This window comes from Tachyglossus aculeatus, unplaced genomic scaffold (genome assembly GCF_015852505.1).
Source record: "Tachyglossus aculeatus isolate mTacAcu1 unplaced genomic scaffold, mTacAcu1.pri scaffold_102_arrow_ctg1, whole genome shotgun sequence".
Lineage (NCBI taxonomy): Eukaryota > Metazoa > Chordata > Mammalia > Monotremata > Tachyglossidae > Tachyglossus > Tachyglossus aculeatus.
This window is the reverse complement of record NW_024044843.1, coordinates 1,283,339-1,302,164: the sequence shown is the minus strand read 5'-3', so window position 1 is coordinate 1,302,164 and position 18,826 is coordinate 1,283,339. Positions and strand designations below refer to the sequence as shown.

At 39.2% G+C, this 18,826-nt stretch overlaps 2 pseudogenes; one reads left to right on the top strand and one right to left on the bottom strand.

The window, feature by feature from the left end:
* Positions 1 to 4,127: 4,127 nt before the first annotated feature.
* Positions 4,128 to 5,119, top strand: LOC119922472 (annotated as a pseudogene).
* A 9,284-nt stretch (positions 5,120 to 14,403) lies between these two features.
* Positions 14,404 to 18,356, bottom strand: LOC119922471 (annotated as a pseudogene).
* Positions 18,357 to 18,826: the final 470 nt, after the last annotated feature.

Genomic DNA, 18,826 nt, shown 5'->3' with positions numbered 1-18,826 from the left:
TCAGTGCCATGGATTTTGTTCCCTCCCTTCCTTTCTTAAGCATCTTTAAATTCCCACCTCCTCTATGAAGTCATTTCTGAAAGTTGAGTCTAGCACAACTTTTTACCACCTTAAATTCCAGTTTCGTAAAAGCATTTACAGAAAACCCGGTAATAGATGTATTCCTTCATTCAATAATCTTACTTGCTCCATAGCTACCAAAATCTTATCTCAGAAGAACCCAATATAATTAAGTACTAGTCAGAAAGTAAACTCTCTTCAGTGAAACCACAGAAAACCTTCGGCCTCCAAGGAAATCGTTGACATATTAAACAATAATTTGCAATAGCAAAGGCAAGGGGCTTTTTTCAAATATGATGCAAGAAATGAAAGTTGCCCTAAATAAATAACTACATAATAATTTGGCACCCAGGTGCAAGAGGTGGTTAAATGGTTAATAAGATTTGGAGTATTGGTTGGTCAGGAAACAGTACCCTGGAGGGTTCTTCTAAAGAGTTATTTGTCTTCAGAAGTAACAGGCTCTAGTGATGAGAACAAGGGCCTGGGAGGTAGGACACCGGGTTCTAATTCCAACTCCGCCCCTTTCCTGTTTGAGATCCCAGGCAAGTAACTTAACTTCTCCTTGTTTCAGTTTCCTCATCTATAAAATAGTGGATTAAATATCTGTTCTACCCCAGCTCTTAGTAGAGGCCTTTGCCAATAGTAAGCAGTGAACAAATACCAAAGTTATCATTGTCCTATTACAAGCAGAGACCACTGGCACTATGTGAATTCGACAAACTCTAGAGAAAAACTTTAGAAAAGAAATGAAATTCTCTTAGGAGTGCCAGAAAGAGTTTCAGTTTGGGAATTGAAATTAGAGAACAATCTGTTCCCTATGTGCTTTCTGGTAAAAACTAATACAATCATTTCTTACATCAGAAAAATGTGGTTATCCTAGGGTGAAACTCTTCATCCAGGAAACATTCAGATGACTGGGCATTTCTGTCCTTCTGGCTGCTAAACTTAATTTTGACAATGACTGCTTCATCTCCCACTGAGGTTGGAGTTGATCTTTCCTTGAAGTACTTAAAGGCTTACTGGAAATCAATCCATCAGTGGGCCTAATTGAGCACTCAATCTGTGAAGAGAACTGTACAAAGCACTTGGGAGCATAGACTAGAGTAAGTAGACATGATCTCTGCCATCTAGAAGCTTACAAGCTAATTAGTTTAGAACAAAAAGATTGTCTCCTCTAGAGGACATAGACAAAACACTACTGGAGGAACTGTGTTGCTGGGCCCAAATTAAATCAAACAGTAACCACCATGGCTTCTTGATTTATTGCTCTAGAATGAGGATTGTGTATTTTGAAGTTTGAAAGATTTTCTAGCGAAGAAAAGGTGGCAGAAAATGGCCCTCCCAAACCAGGATAAGCATTACTTCACTAAAACCTTCAAGGAATGCCCAAGGCATCCCTAAGGAACAGAGGGAATATTTTTGATCTGACCTCTCATATTTAAACATTCCCAGCTTTAAAATATACCTCTATTTCCTCCTGGAAATTATTATATTTTCAGGTGCACACGGTGTAATTCATTCTCAGTGTGACATGCACTCATAAATTCAATCTCATCGTCAAAACTGTTGTCTTTGAATGGGATAGCTCTACATACTCAACTGAAACTGAAGATACACTAAGAGCTACAAGAACAAAGGGTGATGCTACAAAGGGTGATACTAAATCTAGATTTCTTTTAAGTGACTTTTATGGAGTAGTCAGTAAAAGGCAGTGTAATTTTAATAGAAAGGTTATCCAATAACTACTTTCATCTATTGCCTTGGTTCAGTTTTTCAGGGAAAGTGTCACTCCATAGGTAAGAAACTTCAAAATTGTATGGAGTGCTGCAACGGAATACAAATCTTTTGGAGTTGTTAAAGGTCAATTTTTTTTTCAAAATTGAACCTCCAGTGCTTAGCATCACCACTATTTTGACAAGTAAAATCAGTCTTCATCCTTACAAAGCATTAGCCCTGTCCAAAATGGAAGTCCAAGATTTTTAAATTATGTTATGCATATGCTAGCCATGCTTGGATTGAAGTAGGAATCTTATGCTTAAAAGGGCACACTATCTCTCCGGCTAGGGAACCACACACCACAGTCCAATTAAACTTCTTGTCTTAATTGATCGGCAGAGTAAACCTCCAAACTCGGAGAGGAATCCTTCTTTCCCCTTTATTGAGGTGAGTGGATAAGATAAAAAATTATGCACTATTGATGGTTCAACATGTTAGAGATTTTTGTTCGACTCCTTCTTGTGGTTGTAGTAGTAAACAGTTATTCTAATTTTTAACTTTATTTACGTTTTTATTGTTTTGGATCAGAAGTTAGTGAAAATCAAATCAAGTCACACAAATTTATTTCTGAGAAAATTGAGGGCAGATAGAAGAGTTAAAGCACAGCTAGCTGGTTAATGGAGCATATAGTTCACCCTTTTATTCATTCAATCATATTTATTAAGCACTTACTGTGTGCAGAGCACTGTACTAATCGCTTGGGGAAGTACAATAAAGCAATAAATAGTCACATTCCCTGCCCACAAATTTACAAGATTATTCTTTTTAAGTTTATTGTATAAGATATTTATTTTAATCTTCATAATATTGGTAATCTGAGCCATGTGTCAGAATATTTCCTCAATTCTCCATTTGAGTCTTAAAAAACACTGAGTTGCTTCATTGTTTCAGACTTTTGGTTAGATTTGGGAGGAGGCAGAGCAATTTCTAGCACATCTTTGTAAATTTACTTCTAAATAAATTTCTTAGTTAATATGGATCCATGGACAGTCACTTCATAGGGAGTACAGATCCATAACATTTATACCAATGGCTGTCTTCCCCTCTAGACTGTATGCCACTCTGAGTTAGGGAATGTGTCTGCCAGTTCTGTTATGTTGTACTCTCCCAAACACTTAGTACGGTGTTCCATACACAATAAGCACTCAATAAAACAAAATTGATTGTTTGATTCTATGTTTTCACTGAGCATTTAAACGTACTGGAAGATAACTCTGCTTCAGAATTCTTGCCATTACATGTGTTATTTAGTTTGGATATATTCTCCAACCCATTTTCTGCTTCATCCTTTAAACAGAGTTCATGAGCTCAGAAAATAAATGTGCAACTTCTACCCTTAACCATTTGAATTTAGGGACATTTTCAGTATGGAATTGTGCTAATTTGAATATGCATGTTTACACATATACATGCATTATGTGGGTATGACTGATAAAATTAATGAGGGACTATTAATTCCCCCCTAATTGAGTACATGAAAAGATTGTTCCTGGAAGCATTGGTGCATTTCCTATGTAGAGTGTGCCCTTATTTTAGTTTCACCCTCTGTACCCTGGTTTCCTTGAAACTTCCCCTCTTAAAGTCACCACATTTTTAATGTCTGCACAATCATATGATCTGTCCTCCTGCTTCCTCCCAGCTGGCCATCCTCAATTCCCTCTTTGCATTTTTGCTACACTGTATCTTTGAAATATTTCATTTTTTTACCTCAGTTTAGAGCTCCTACTGTCATTCCTTCTCAGATGTCCAACCAGCTCAAGGCATAAAGCATTCATCATTGCTTCAGTGCTGGAAAATTAACCAGGGAACCTGAAGAAAGGGACTGCTGGGTTATGTTAGGTCTATCTTTGTTTTCACACTCCAAAGGAGGCTAATAGCCTAGTTCTCACCCAGGCAACAAGGGAGAAAAAAGCCATACTCCAAAAATCCTACTCTCCCATAAAGTCCTTTAAGCTAATTAATCCCATCTCCTTTCATATGCATTTTATTGCAATACCTGTTATTTATGTCTATGGACTTGGATCTGTGATTTTTGGATATTTCATAATCACCTCACCTCAAACCCACAACACTTATGTACATATCTTTAAATTTTGTATTATAAATTATTTACTCATATTGATATCTGTCTCTCCTTCTAGACTGTAAGCTCATTATACACAGAGTATGTGTCCACTGATTCTGTTGTAGTCTCCCAAGTGATTAGTAGAGTGCTCTGCAAATAATAAGTGCTTGATAAATCCCATTGATTGGTTGATTTTGTTTGCTCTTCTATTGAGGATCAGTGCACGATGCTTTGTCCTGACTTGCATTCTTTGACATTGCTATTTCTAGAGATGAAACTTACAAGACAAAATCACACCACCGTGACAGAGTTTGTTCTGATGGGATTCTCCAACGCTCCCAAACTGCAGACTTTTCTTTTTGCAACATTCTTAGTCATTTACATGATGATCATGATGGGAAATAGCTTAATCATTTTAATAACCAAAACTGATCAAGCTCTCCATACCCCTACGTATTTCTTACTTAGGAATTTGTCCTTCTTAGAAGTGGGTTACACTTCTGTGACTCTCCCCAGAATGCTGGTGAACCTTTGGACACAAAGTACAATGATTCCTTCTTCAGCCTGTGCTGCCCAGAAGTATTTCTTTCTTATGTTTGGAACCACGGAGTGCTTCCTCCTGTCTGTGATGGCATATGATCGTTATGTGGCCATCTGTAACCCCCTACAGTATTCAATCATCATGGATGACAAGGCATATCTCCAGATGGCAGCTGGTTCCTGGATCGGTGGCATTCCAGTCCAGATAGGGCAGACGTATCAGATATTCTCCCAGCCCTTCAATGATTCCAACAAGCTGAACCATTTTTTCTGTGATATTTTTTCACCAATATTTCAACTGGCCTGTCGGAACTCTATGGAACAGCTATGAATGAACTCTCAGTCTATGCTGTATCTCTGCTCTTTGGAACAGCCCCATTTCTCTTAATACTCGTGTCCTATGTAAAAATCACCTCCACCATCCTGAAGTTACCTTCAGCCACGGGGAAGCACAAAGCCTTCTCCACCTGTTCTTCCCGCCTCATAGTTATCACCTTGTTCTTTGGATCTGCTTTCATCACATATCTAAGGCCCAAGTCAAGGCACTCAGCAGATGCGGATAAATTTCTGTCTCTGTTCTACACCATTGTAACACCAATGTTTAACCCCATTATATACAGTCTGAGAAACAAGGAGGTGACTGTTGCCCTGAAAAAGTTTCTGTCACAGTTATTCTAATATCACTTAAACTAGAAAGCTGTTTTCCTATTGGATCATCATGCTTGGATTCCAAGAAACTCTATTCCTGGTCCCTAGAAATCCACCTTCTGGTTACTTCAAAAACCGAGAGAGAATACAGGTATGCCTTCGGTATTCACTGTTTTTCATCCAGGGTGACACTGTTTCAAAATAGGAATCTTTGCCTATTTCACATGGTCAGACATCCAGTATGTGGGACTTGCTTTTACTTCTATTTGCTCCTCAATTAAATTCATTCTTTCAATCGTATTTGTTGAACACTTAATTTGTGCAGAGCACTGTACTAAGAGCTTGGGAAAGTACAATACAGTAATGAAGAGAGACAATCCCTGCCCACAAGGAGCTCACAGTCTTGGAGGCAGGGTGGGGAGACAGACATCAATACAAGTAAACAGAAATTAAATGTAATGATTAATTGACTAAGGAGCCTAAGAGTAAATAAGTACTAAACTACACTGAGTGTGGCTCAAATTGACTTCTCATAGTTTACACAACTTTCTTTTTACTTTCATTCATTCAATCATATTTCATTCATTCATTCAATCATATTTATTGAGCGCTTACTGTGTGCAGAGCACTGTACTAAACACTTGGAAAGTACAATTCGAACAACAAATAGAGACAATCCTTATTCAACAACGGGCTCACAGTCTAGAAGTGGGGAGATGGGCAACAAAGAAAAACAAACAAGTTAACAAGCCTCAAAAGCATCACTATAAATAAATTGAATTATAGGTATAAACACATAATAAAATGAATGGAATAATGAATATGTACATATTTACACTCCTGATTTAATCCCATGAACCAAATATCATCATCATCATCAATCGTATTTATTGAGTGCTTACTGTATGCAGAGCACTGTACTAAGCACTTGGGAAGTACAAGTTGGCAACATATAGAGACAGTCCCTACCCAATAGTGGGCTCACAGTCTAAAAAGGGGGAGACAGAGAATAAAACCAAACATCCTAACAAAATAAAATAAATAGACTAGATATGTACAAGTAAAATAAATAAATAAATAGAGTAATAAACATGTACAAACATATATACATATATACAGGTGCTGTGGGGAAGGGAAGGAGGTATGATTATGTGATTGTCAAGTCTGCTTAGGGCAGATATAATTTCTTAAAGGTTTTTTTTCAGAATAAAAATCAATTTGGGATCTGAATCCTCACAAATATTTCAAGCACCAAGTGGATGGTTGCAGGAGTTGAACCTTGTAAACAGAACTAAAGTTTCTAGAGTCTTAAACCAATAGTTTAGATCTACCTGAACAGCTACAGTCCCAAATTCCCAGGCCAATGATCCAAAGTTAGGGAGAGGGGGAGAAAAAGGTAGGAAAGAAAATCTGGGTCAGAGGGAAAGTGATAAGTGGACTGGTTTTGGTGTTAGTTGAGATTTCTACCTTGAATTTTTTATCATCTAATTTTTTGACAACCTAATTTTATTTTCTGTTCTTTTGATGGCTTGTTAAACCTCTCCATACCAGAATTAGAACTACAGCTAATTGATTTAGTTAGCAAATCCACTGGGAATAAATTACCATATTACATGGATATTATGGATATTAAGTATTGAGAAGCAGCGTGGTTCAGTGGAAAGAGCCCGGGCTTTGGAGTCAGAGGTCGTGGGTTCAAATCCCGGCTCTGCCACTTGTCAGCTGTGTGACTTTGGGCAAGTCACTTGACTTCTCTGTGCCTCCGTTACCTCATCTGGAAAATGGGGATTAAATGTGAGCCCACCGTGGGACAACCTAATCACCTTGTAACCTCCCCAGCGCTTAGAACAGTGCTTTGTACATAGTAAGTGCTTAATAAATGCCATTAAAATAAAATAAAAGATACTCATTTAGTGTATGTCAAAGCATAAGCAAAACCTAAGGAGGCACTGTACCATTTTACATTTTTTAGTAACAGCCTTTTAAATGTGATGTTCAGTTCATTTAGCCTATTGGATAGAGCATGGGCATGGAAGTCAGAAGGACCTAGGTTCTAATCCTGACTCTGCCACTTGTCTGCTGTGTGACCTCGGGCAAGTCACATCATTTCCCTGGGCCTCAGTTACCCCATCTGTAAAAATAAGGATTTAAGACTGTGAGCCCTATGTGGGACAGAGACTGTGTCTAACCTGATTAGACTGAATCTATGCCAGCGCTTAGAACAGTGTTTGACACATAGTAAGAGTTTAACAGAAATCATCATCATTACTATCATTATCATCATTATTATTAGCATTGGAAAATATTATATGGAACATGTCCTTAATGTTACTACCAAAAAGCATCTATTGTCTTACAGAAGCATTCCTATATCTCCTAAAAATTATGACAAAAACATCATTTTTATAGGATCAGGTATGCTAAATGTTTTGAAGCACGCTTAGCAGGCAGTTTATTTTCTGTCTTATGCTGTTGACCCATCTCCGACAGCATACCGACTCCATAGACACATGATAATAATAATAATAATGGTGTTTGTTAAGCACTTATTATGTGCAAAGCACTGTTCTAAGCACTGGAGGGGCACACAGTAAGCGCTCAATAATCATGATTGAATAAATACAAGGTGACCAGGTAGTCCCATTTGGGGCTCACAGTCTTAATCCCCATTTTACAGATGAGGCAACTGAGACACAGAGAAGTTAAGTGACTTGTCCAAAGTCACACAGGTGACAGGTGGTGGAGCTGGGATTAGGACCCATGATCTCTGACTCCCAAGGCCGTGCTCTTTCCACTCTGCCATGCTGCTTCACTCCCAGAACGCCCCAACTCCATCTGCAATCATTCTGGTAGTATATCCATATAATTTCCTTGGTAAAAATATGGAAGTGGTTTACCATTGCCTCCTTCCTTGAATCGTCACCCTAAACTCTCTCCATGCTGTTGCTGACCAGCACAGGTGAGGTTTGACTTGCAGAAGATTGCCTTCCATTCACTAGCCACTGCCCAAGCTAGAAATGGAAGGGGTATGCCTCTGCTTGACTCTCCCTTCCATAGCCAAGACTAGTAGAGTACTGGAAACTCTCCAAATGCAATACTGAGAGGGGACACAGTTCATTATCTAGACCAATTTCTAGAGTCATGTCTCTAAACCATTTCATTACATAAAGAGGGCTCACTGGTGTGCCTGCCAATGTTTTGTAAGCCTCTCTTGGATTCCAACACATTGAACTAGATTCTCCTCTATTTTGAATAGCAATGACATCCAGCTCAGTTACATTGCCCAGGGCAGAACCTTTTGATTTTGTTTGCTTTCTTCATAGTATTTGTTACGTGCTTATTATTTGCCAGGCAACCTACTAAGCACAGGGGTAAATACAAGCTAATCAGTTTGGACATAATCCATATCCCACTTGGGGCTTATAGTCTTTATTCCTACATTTCAGATGAGGTAACAAATATAGAGAAATGGCTTTAATAATAATAATGATAATAATAACATTGGTATTTGTTAAGTGCTTAAAATGAGCCAGCCACTATACTAAGTGCTGGGGTGGATACAAGGAAATCATGTTGGACAGTCAGTCCTATGTGGGGCTCACAGTATCAATCCCCATTTTTAAGGTAAGATAACTGAGTCCAGTGAAGCGACTTTCCCAAGGTCACATGGCAGACAAGTGGGTGAGCCAGGATTAGAACCCATGATCTTCTGACTTTCAGGCCTGTGCTGTATCCACTAAGCCATGCTGACTTGCCGAAGGTCACAAAACAGACATGTGACAGAGCCAAGATTAGGACACCAGCCCTCTGACTCTGAGGCCTTTGCTCTTTTCATTAGGCTATGCTACTTCTCTGAAGTTGTAAACTCTTTCAGGTGTTGCATCCCACCTCATTCCAATGAGCCACCTTAAACTCTGGGAGAATCAAGGTATCAAACAATTCTAAGTTCTCAAAACATTTACTTGTGTTTGAGAGTTTTGAAGATTGTACATATGGGAAAGGAGAAATGTGAAAATTGAATAATGTTTAGTCCTTATCCTCTTTTATATATCTCCCTGGGCCCATTTGATTGGCTTCTCTTCTTTAAATTTGCCTCCTGTAGTTTTATGTCACCACGAAGTTTAGCCTATTTCTCCTTTCTCCGAGGTTCTCCCTAAATAGGTAGAATTATAATTTGAAGATCTACCTATGTAATTCGTACAGACCTAAGAAAGCCCTGTACCCACTATAAATCCCTCCCTGACCCTCAGCTCCACAGCCATTATGTACATATCCGTAATAATTTATTCATTTATTTATATTAGTGTCTGTCTCCCCCCCTAGATTGTAAGCTCACTGTGGACTGGGACTATAGCTACAAACTCTTTTATATTGTTATATGAGACTCTCCCAAGCATTCAGTACAGTGCTCTGCACACAGTGAATTTTCAATAAATACTACTGATTACCAGCACAATTAATATTAATGATGAATAAATTATTATAAATAAAGAGTTGTAATAACGACATATTGGAGGCCCAAGCAGTTATCTTAGTAAGAAATACACGATCACTGTTATCACACCCATCTTCTAATCACTTGATATTCTGAGCAATCACAAAGTTTTTTTAGGTTACTTTCAGAATGCAATTGATGTGCTTGGACAAGCCTCATCTTACTGGACTGAGAGGTGAGATTGGAGATGTGCTTCATTCATTTATTCATTCATTCAGTCAGTCAGTCAGATTTATTAAGCACTTACTGTGTGCAGAGCAGTGTACTAAGAGCTTATAGAGCTTATATTAAGCACCAAGCAATGTGAAATGATGTTCAATGCATACTAACCACAGGCAGAAGAGTCAAGAGTCAAGCTGCTCTGGTCCTCACCTGTAGAATGCAGAGCTTTGCCCTTTTAGAGAAGTAGGGGTGTGAGCTGTGCTGAGCCCAAGGAAGACTGAAAACAGTGAAAGCAGTCTGAACCACAACAAGTGACAAGAGCAACAGCAGAAGCCCAAGTCCACAGGAAACCACATGGTCTAATGGAAAGAGCCTACGTCTGGTAGTCAGAGGATCTTGGTTCTAATCCTGTGCAGCCACTCGTCTGCTGTGTGGCCTTGGGCAAGTCACTTAACTTCTCTGTGCCTCAGTTACCTCATCTGTAAAATGGGGGTTCAATAATCTTCCCTCTGACATTGCCTGAGATCCCCATGTGCAATGACTCTCAATCCAAGCATTCTATTCCTAAGTATCAACCTTTGACTGTTTCATTTTGCAGATGAAATACATATAGAGCATGGGCCTAGGAGTCAGTGGTCATTGCTCTACCACTTTTCTGCTGTGTGACCTTGGGCATGACACTTCATTTCTCTGTGCCTTAATTCCCTCATCAATACAATGGACTGTGCCTGATCTGATTATCTTCTATCTACCCTACTGTTATGTGCAGTGCCTGGCACGTAATAAGTGGCTAAATATCACTTTCACTATAATTCTTATTATTAATCTCGATTATATTTATGGAGTGATTAATGTGTGCAAAGCACAGTTTTGGGAGAGTACAATTTAACAGAGGTGGCAGTCAAGTTCCCTAACTATAAGGAGCTTACAGTTTAAGTGATTTGGCCAATATGAATATGGCATCTAAAATCCTCATCATTAATACTTATCAACTGCACTGCTTTAAGTATTGCTTCACTGGGGAAGGTTTCATGGAGTTATTTCAGACGACCTCTATGGATACTAATTATGGTACTCATTCAGTGTATGTCAAAGCGTAAGCAAAGCCTAGGAGGGCACTGAAGTAGACCAAATCATCACCACCACTGCTATTTATTGAGCACTTACTGTGTGCAGACCGCTGTGCTAACCATATGGGAAAGTTGGTAGATACATTCCCTGCCCACAGCGAACATACAGAGTAGAGGGGGAGACAGGCGTTAATAAAAATCAGACACTAATCCTTTTCAAACATGAGACTCAAATAAACACCTGCTGTTACAATTAACATCAATCACTGGTATTTATTCAGTCCTCACTATGTGCAGAGCGCTGTGATAAGTGCTTGGAAGAGTACAATACAACAGACTTAGCAGAAAGGTTCCCTGCCCAGAGTGAGTTTACAACTTTCACCCATGTTCCCGGGAATGTATGGATAAATACTGACAACGAACTTGTGTGGCAGTATCTTAAATATTCCAGAGTGATTTGCATAAATCTTGGGAAAGATGAAGTGAATGACTGCTCCAGGGGTGTGTAAAACCATTCCAATGAACCAAGATAACTTGGTTCATTGATACGTAAGTTACATGACTTTTATTGATGAACCTAATGACAGAAACCTTGAATTGCATGTAAAAAGTATATGAAATGCATTGACTTAATAATAAAGAATTAAGAATATTTCTGTTTTCAATGACTCCCAATACAAGCATTCTATTCCTAAGTATCAGTCTTGGACTGTTCCATTTTGCAGATGAAATACATATAGAACATGGGCCTGGGAGTCAGAGGTCATGGCTCTACCACTTTTCTGCTGTGTGACCTTGGGCAATACACTTCATTTCTCTGTGCCTCAGTTCCCTCATCAATACAATGGAGATTAAACCTGTGAGCTCTATTTGGAACAAGGGACTGTGTCCAACCCAATTATCTTGTATCTACCTCTGCACATAGAACACTGATTGGCACATAGTGAGTAATTATCAAATACCATAATTTTATTATTATTATGTTGATGGGAAATCATAACAACGTTATGTAATTTATTCTCATGGGAGTTTTCCAGTGTTCCCAGACTGCAGAGCCATCTTTTTGGGTTATTCCTGGTCATTAACATGACTATTACTGGAAGGAATAAAACCAAGGCCAAGCAAACACTCCACATTCCCCTATACCTTTCCCCTAGAAATCTGTTACCCACAGTTACTCTCCCAGAATGCTGGTGGACCTTTGGACACAGGACAGACTATTGCTTTCCCTGTTTGTGCATCTCTGCTGTATACTTTGATTTTTCTAGGAGCAACAGAATGTGTCCTCCTGATAATGATGGTATATTATTTTTATGGCATTTTTAAGCATTTACTATTTGCCAAGCACTGTACTAAGCATAGGTGTAACTGCAAACTAATCAGGTCAGACCCAATTAATTTCCCACATTGGGCTAATAGTTTTCATCATCATCTTTTTCATTTATTCTTTCATTCAATCATATTTATGGAGCACTCACTTTTGTGCAGAGCACTGTATTAAGCACTTGGAAATTGCAATTCAGCATCAAATAGAGACAATCCCTCCCCAAGAACGGGTTCCAGATGTGAGAACTGAGACACCAAGAAGTGAAATACCCAGCCCAAATTCACACAAGCCGACAGGTTGTAGAGTTGGGATTAGAACCTAGGTCCTTCAGACTCCCAGGCCCACACTCCCTCCACTAGGCCATGGGAATGCTCTTGTTATGTGGCTATATGTAACCCCTTGCATTACCCACCTATCATGAGCTACAAAGTGGGTGTCCAGCTGGTGGCTGCTACAAGAAAGGGCCCTTCCAGGCCAGATAGAGAAAATATATTGAGTCTCTACACAGCCCTTTGTGATTTGGATAAAATTAGCCATTATTTCTGTGACTTGCATCAGTACTGAAGTTGTGCTTCTGCCGTAAGATGTGACTACGCTGATTGTAATGGTTCTTTTCCTCTTAATACTTCTGTAATATGCCGAAATCATCTCTCCTTCTTTCAGGCCACAAAGCCTGCACCATCTGCTCCTCCCAGCACATTGTCACCCCCTTGATCTTTGAATCTGTTATCCTCATGTATTCTCTGGCCGAGGCAAGTCACTGAGGTAATATGGACAAGCTGCTCTCCTTCTTCTCTACTGGTATGCTTAACCCACTGATACTCAGACTGAAAAAAGCAGGAGGGGACCACAGCTCTTAAACTAATTCATCAACAAGTGGATTCCTAATCCAAGACCCCAAGCCAATGAATAATTTTCATTATAGGTAGCAGCATATCGAAGGTCAAAGGGCATGGGTCTGGGAGTCAAAGAATCTGGGTTCTAATCTCAGTTCTGCACATTTAATTACTGTGACCTTCTCTGTGCTTTTGCAAAATAGGGATTCAACACCTGCTCTCCCTCCTCTGACTGTGACGACCATGTGAGTCTTGATTATTTGTTCAAGCTTCTTCTTTAAGTGTGCTACTTTCCTCTAATCCCTCTTGAATTTCTAACTGTTGTTCATGAAACACCTTCTAAAGGGTCAAGTTTACCTTCAATTCTATTTTAATTTACCAAATGATAACCCCACCCAAAACATGATATGCACAACCTAGTCTATATAAATTAAATTGAGAAGCAGTGTGACCTAGTGTATAAACCATGGGTCTGGGAGTCAGAAAGACCTTAATTCTAATAGCTCCACCACTTGTCTGCTGTGTGACCTTGGACAAGCCACTTCACTTCTCTGTGCCTCAGGTTGTCTTATCTGTAAAATGGAGATTAAGACTGTTAGCCTCATGTGGGACATGGGCTATGCAAAACCTGATGAGCTCGTATTAACCCCAATGCTTAATACAGTGCCTAACTCATAGTAAGCATTTGGTACCATTAAAAAAATCCTGATAAATGGAATTGAATAAATGGTAGATCTATCGATTTTACTATTCAAGGAGATTATTTTTTTCTTTTGGAATTACAAGAATACTTTCCTTGAGCTCTCTTGCATACAGATAATTACTAGATGTCACTTCACTTATGGTTTTGTTTCAAAAATCAAACCCATAATTGGATTTTCAGACATGGACAGCACCTGTTTAAATACAAATAAGGGACAATTCCCTAGAAGAACAGGGTAGTGATCCTGGAAATGGGAGTGGATCAGGAGCAGAGGAACTTGTCTGTGAGATGAAAAATCAACCTAACCTTCAACTTCCAGGAGCTCCTAAATATTCTTTTCTGATCTTCTCTTCAAACTTTTAAAATAAAACAATAGAACATTAATACATATCAATAATTCTGTAATGCTACAAAAGATTGCCTTCATGCTCTGCAAAGAGTAAGGCCTCAATCACTACCATTAATTGATGGAGAAAATGCTCAATTTTACTTGTTGATGTCTTGGTATTTCATTTCTTCCTGGCCTGAGTTCTTACTGTTGTTGTCTATTTTAATTCTGAGAACCAGGACCGGGACTATGACACTTCTCCATGGTCTTTCCAAGAGCCCAGAATATTCCATGCATTCAGTGAGCCCTCAGCAAATGATAAAGATGGGAATGTGCCAAGTAATAGTGCCTGAGCAAAGTCATTGATTTTACACCTCAATAAAAAAGTCAACTTCACAAATCAGAGCCTCTCAGATCCTGGGGAGATATCATTTTACCCAGAATTCTCTTCAGAGCACTTTTCACCTCTTGATTCCTCAGACTGTAGATCAGGGGATTAAGCCTGGGAGTGAAGATTGAATAAGAGAAAGAAAACAGCTTTTTGGTCTCAGGAGAGTAGGAGGCTTTCACTTGGAAATAAGTCAAACCCGCAGACCCAAAGAACAGTGAGACCACAATGAGATGGGATGAGCAGGTGGAGAAGGCTTTGCGACGGCCCTCGACGGAGGACTGCTTCAGGATGGTGACGAGGATGCTGACAGAAGATACAATAATCGCTCCAAAGGGGAGCGTCAGGATGATAACAGCCATGGCTACACTGTATATCTCAAATGCGAAACTGTCCGTGCATACCAGGTCTAAGAGGGGAGGGCTATCACAGAGAAATGATTAATTACATTAGGCCCACAGAAGGACAGTGAAAACATCATTGTAGTCCGTATTGTTGCCATGGGAATCCCTAATAGCCAGGAAGCCAGGGCCAGCTGCAGACAGAACCTTCAGTTCATGATGAGTGAATAGTGGAGCTTATCACAGATGACAGCATGTCTGTCATAAGCCATCGTTGTCAGGATCCAACCCTCTGTGGACCTGAAAAAGAAGGCAAAATACATCTGGGCTGCACATCCATCAAAGGAAATACTTTTAACCTTAGACAGGAAATTGGTTAGCATTTTGGGAATGATGACAGTGGTGTAGCCGATATCCACAAGGGACAGGCTCCTGAGGAAAAAGTACATGGGGGTTTGAAGGGCAGGGTCCACAGTGGAGACCAACACTAAGAGGGAGCTTCCTATCAAGGTTATTAGGTATACTAAAAGTAAAATCATTAACAGGATGACTTGAAATTCATGGAGATTGGAGAAACACAAAAGAATTAATTCAGTTACAGGTGACTGATTGTCTTCCCTCAATCACATTTTTTTTGGAAATGTAAGTACAGGAATATCTGGGTCCAAAATACATCTTCTCCATTCAGGAAAAAAACTAAGTAGCAATTTTTTCAGAGTCCAGGTCTTCCCTATGAACATATTCTCAGAATGAACTTGGGTAGCTTGTTTGGTCAAGAATCGAGGAGGTGATCATAACATTATATATATGGTGTCTAGGTTCTCAGTGTCCAGAAGCAAGTTCAGGAGACGGGGGAAGTAGTGAAGCTAGGCAATATTAAAAATTCTGCAAAGGAATAAAGAGTTTCATTTTACCATCACTTTGCTATTAATGTTTATCATTATTGAATCCACGTTTTTCCCACCACACTACGTATTATCATCTTTATAGAACCTAAGCCTGCTGGGGGAATTAAATAATCACAGATTCTCTGCAGGGAACAAAGCAGCCCCATCCATGACTCCCTCATATAAATTTATTCAACTTCTGGTCACACAAACATACCCCCACAAACAGATCTACACCCCCACCCACATAACCAACTGTACACAAACACAATTACACACATGCACACAGCCTGCGTGGTCATGTGCCCAACAATGACTGGGTGAAAATTTTTCACACAAAACAACAACCAAAAATCTACCCACTCATCCGTACTCGCTTTTTTCTCTCAAGCCCCATCCATAGGGAAGTAGTGTTGTAATTTTAGCAGTTTGGGGATTTTTTGTATGGTATTTAAGCACTTTGTGCCGGGCACTGTTCCAATCTCTGGGGCAGATACAAACTAATCAGGTTGGACACAGTCCATGTTCCACATGGGGTTCACTTTATCCCCATTTTATGAATGAAGTCGCTAAGATATAGAGAAGCCAAGTGACTTTCCCAAGATCACACAGCAGAAAAGTAGCAGATGGTTTGGAACTCGATGGTCCCAAAAGAAAAAGATATTTTTCTTCTTCTTCTTAGGTACCTGGAAATCCTTCCATACTTCTCCTTTCTTCACGTTTGTTAGATACAGGAAGAACAGGTGCTATCAACAGGATCGTGGGGTGGAAAGGAATAGTTCAAAATCAGGGAACCAAGAAAATTATTTTAAATCCGTAGAGTCTTACTCTTTCCATAACAAAGGTTTATTGTTGTCTTGATTTTTTTTTATGTAGGATTTTATTTTTGAATAACTTTAGTGAAGTGAAAGAGAAGAATAAAACAAAAGCCCAAATGTATCTCGAGACTCCTTCCCTTGATAACCCTGTAGTTTGTAAGGATCAGTTCTGTTTTCTAAAAGCAGTTTAGTTGTTTATATGTATCTGAAACATGGCATCGCTAATTAAATGGCCAACTGTGTGGTAGTCTAGCTAAACTAAAAGCCCTGGGTAGTTTTATCTGGCCCTCCAAAATGAAGGAGTTTCTAAAAGTTTTAGGATGCTTTCTGTTCACGTGCCATGAGGAATAGTTTATTTTATTGGGCATAAAATAGATTCGGGAAACAAATTTCCACATACCTGCCTCCTTCTCGCCATCCCTTTGCCCTAGAAAGAGCCCTTATGACCTAACTACTGGGTAATTTTAACAACTTTATTCATCATCCCCTATTGTCCCTCTGCCCCCAGTCCAATCGCATATTACACAGAACGGCAAGTCTCTTCTCTTCCACACATTGGATGGTGGCACTTCTTTATAGACTGTGAGCCCGTTTTTGGTTAGGGATTGTATCTATCTGTTGCCAAATTGTACTTTCCAAGAGCTTAGTACAGTGCTCTGCACACAATAAGTGCTCAAAAATACGATTGAATGAATGAATGAATCAGTGGAAGTCGACAGGAACTCAACAATAATATCAAGTGAAATATTTTCTTTGTGGACTTCACAACTCTCTGCTGTCTTCCTCCTAGGTCTTTCTCTCCACTCAACCCAAGGAAATCTGTGCACTATTATAATCCTTCCCACTTAATTTTTTCCCCAAACCAGACTTTAGCCACTTCTTCAAGCCCTACAAATTCCAACACCTCATGAGCTCTTCCCACAATACCCCTCACCTCACCGTCCACTCAACTTGAGCATTTCTGTTAGTTGTATATATAAACACCTAGTTCACCTTACCTAGTGTTGTAAGATGTTCATGCTTGTCTACTGGACTTATCTCCTCTATTAGATTGCAAAATCCTGTGAGGAAAGAACCACATTTTATCCTTCCTTTGTTATTCAACATACAGTGCCTGGAAGAGGGCATTGCTCATAGTTGGAACTCATCAAACACTGTTGCTAATCAATCATATTTATTGACCACTTATTGTGTGCTGAGGACTATACTAAGCATTTGGGAGAGTACAATATAACAGACTTGGAAGGCATGTCTCCTGCCCACACGGTGCTTACAGTCTAGAGGAACTTGATAGTATTGTCTCATCCATCCTCCCAACCTCCCTGTGAGATTCAAGAGAGTTCAAGAAATAGGAAAGAGGAAAAAGGGAAAGTGAGAGATCGAGGATTGGAAGACAAATCTCCCATTGTCTAGACATGTGTCCTTTCTCCACTATTTACTAACACATGGTGAACGCTTTATTGAGTAATTTACCTGCCTCTTGAAGGAGGTTGTTCTTCCCCGGTTGATTTGAAAGGCTGAGGTTCTGGATGACAAGGCCTTTTTGAAATTTTGGGGTGACCCCTGAGAGGTGGTCCCCAGGTCATTAATTACAACAAAGGGAGTCATGGGATAGTTTATTATTCTTTTGTTTACCTTTATTTATAGAAATATGGAAAACTTCATTAGGATAAATCATGCTTATCGGATGCTTGAATGTTTTACACTTAAAAGATGTTGTGAAATCGTTGAATTTTTAATTGTGCACTTTGGGAGTTAAGCGTAAAATGTGTTTGCCTGAACTTTTTTAGGGATTTGGATTTTTCAAAAGCCTTGCCTTCAAAGTCTGCTCATCTAAAAGGAAAACATCATCTGAATTGTTGCCTGAATTTAAGACAGGTAGATAACTGTTGGAATTCTTCATTGTATTCATGTTAGACATACTGCATAAATTGTAAAACTAAATCCTCGATAGGATTTTTCCTGATGCTATTTTCATATCTGTGTTTGAATGTTTGGTGACTGGGTGAAATAAAAATCGCTCAGGGTGTGTTAGGCATTGTAGATTTCTTAATATTATGTTTAATATTAGCTGTTCATTCACTACTGAACTTTCCTTTAGTTGATTAAGGACAGACGTTGACTTTCCCATAGATTGTAAGCTCCTTGTGGGCAAGGATCATATCTACCAATATTATTGATTTGTACTTTCCCCAATTACCTAGTACAGTGCTCTGCACAGAGTACATGCTCAATAAAAACCACTGATTGATTATGAAATTTTAATTTTTACAGGCAAAAGAGATATGGAAATCACCAGTAATACTCGGATTACAATGGCTGCAGGAGTGGGCTCTAAAGGTAGACATTTATTAATAATAGTAATAATATTAATATTGGTAT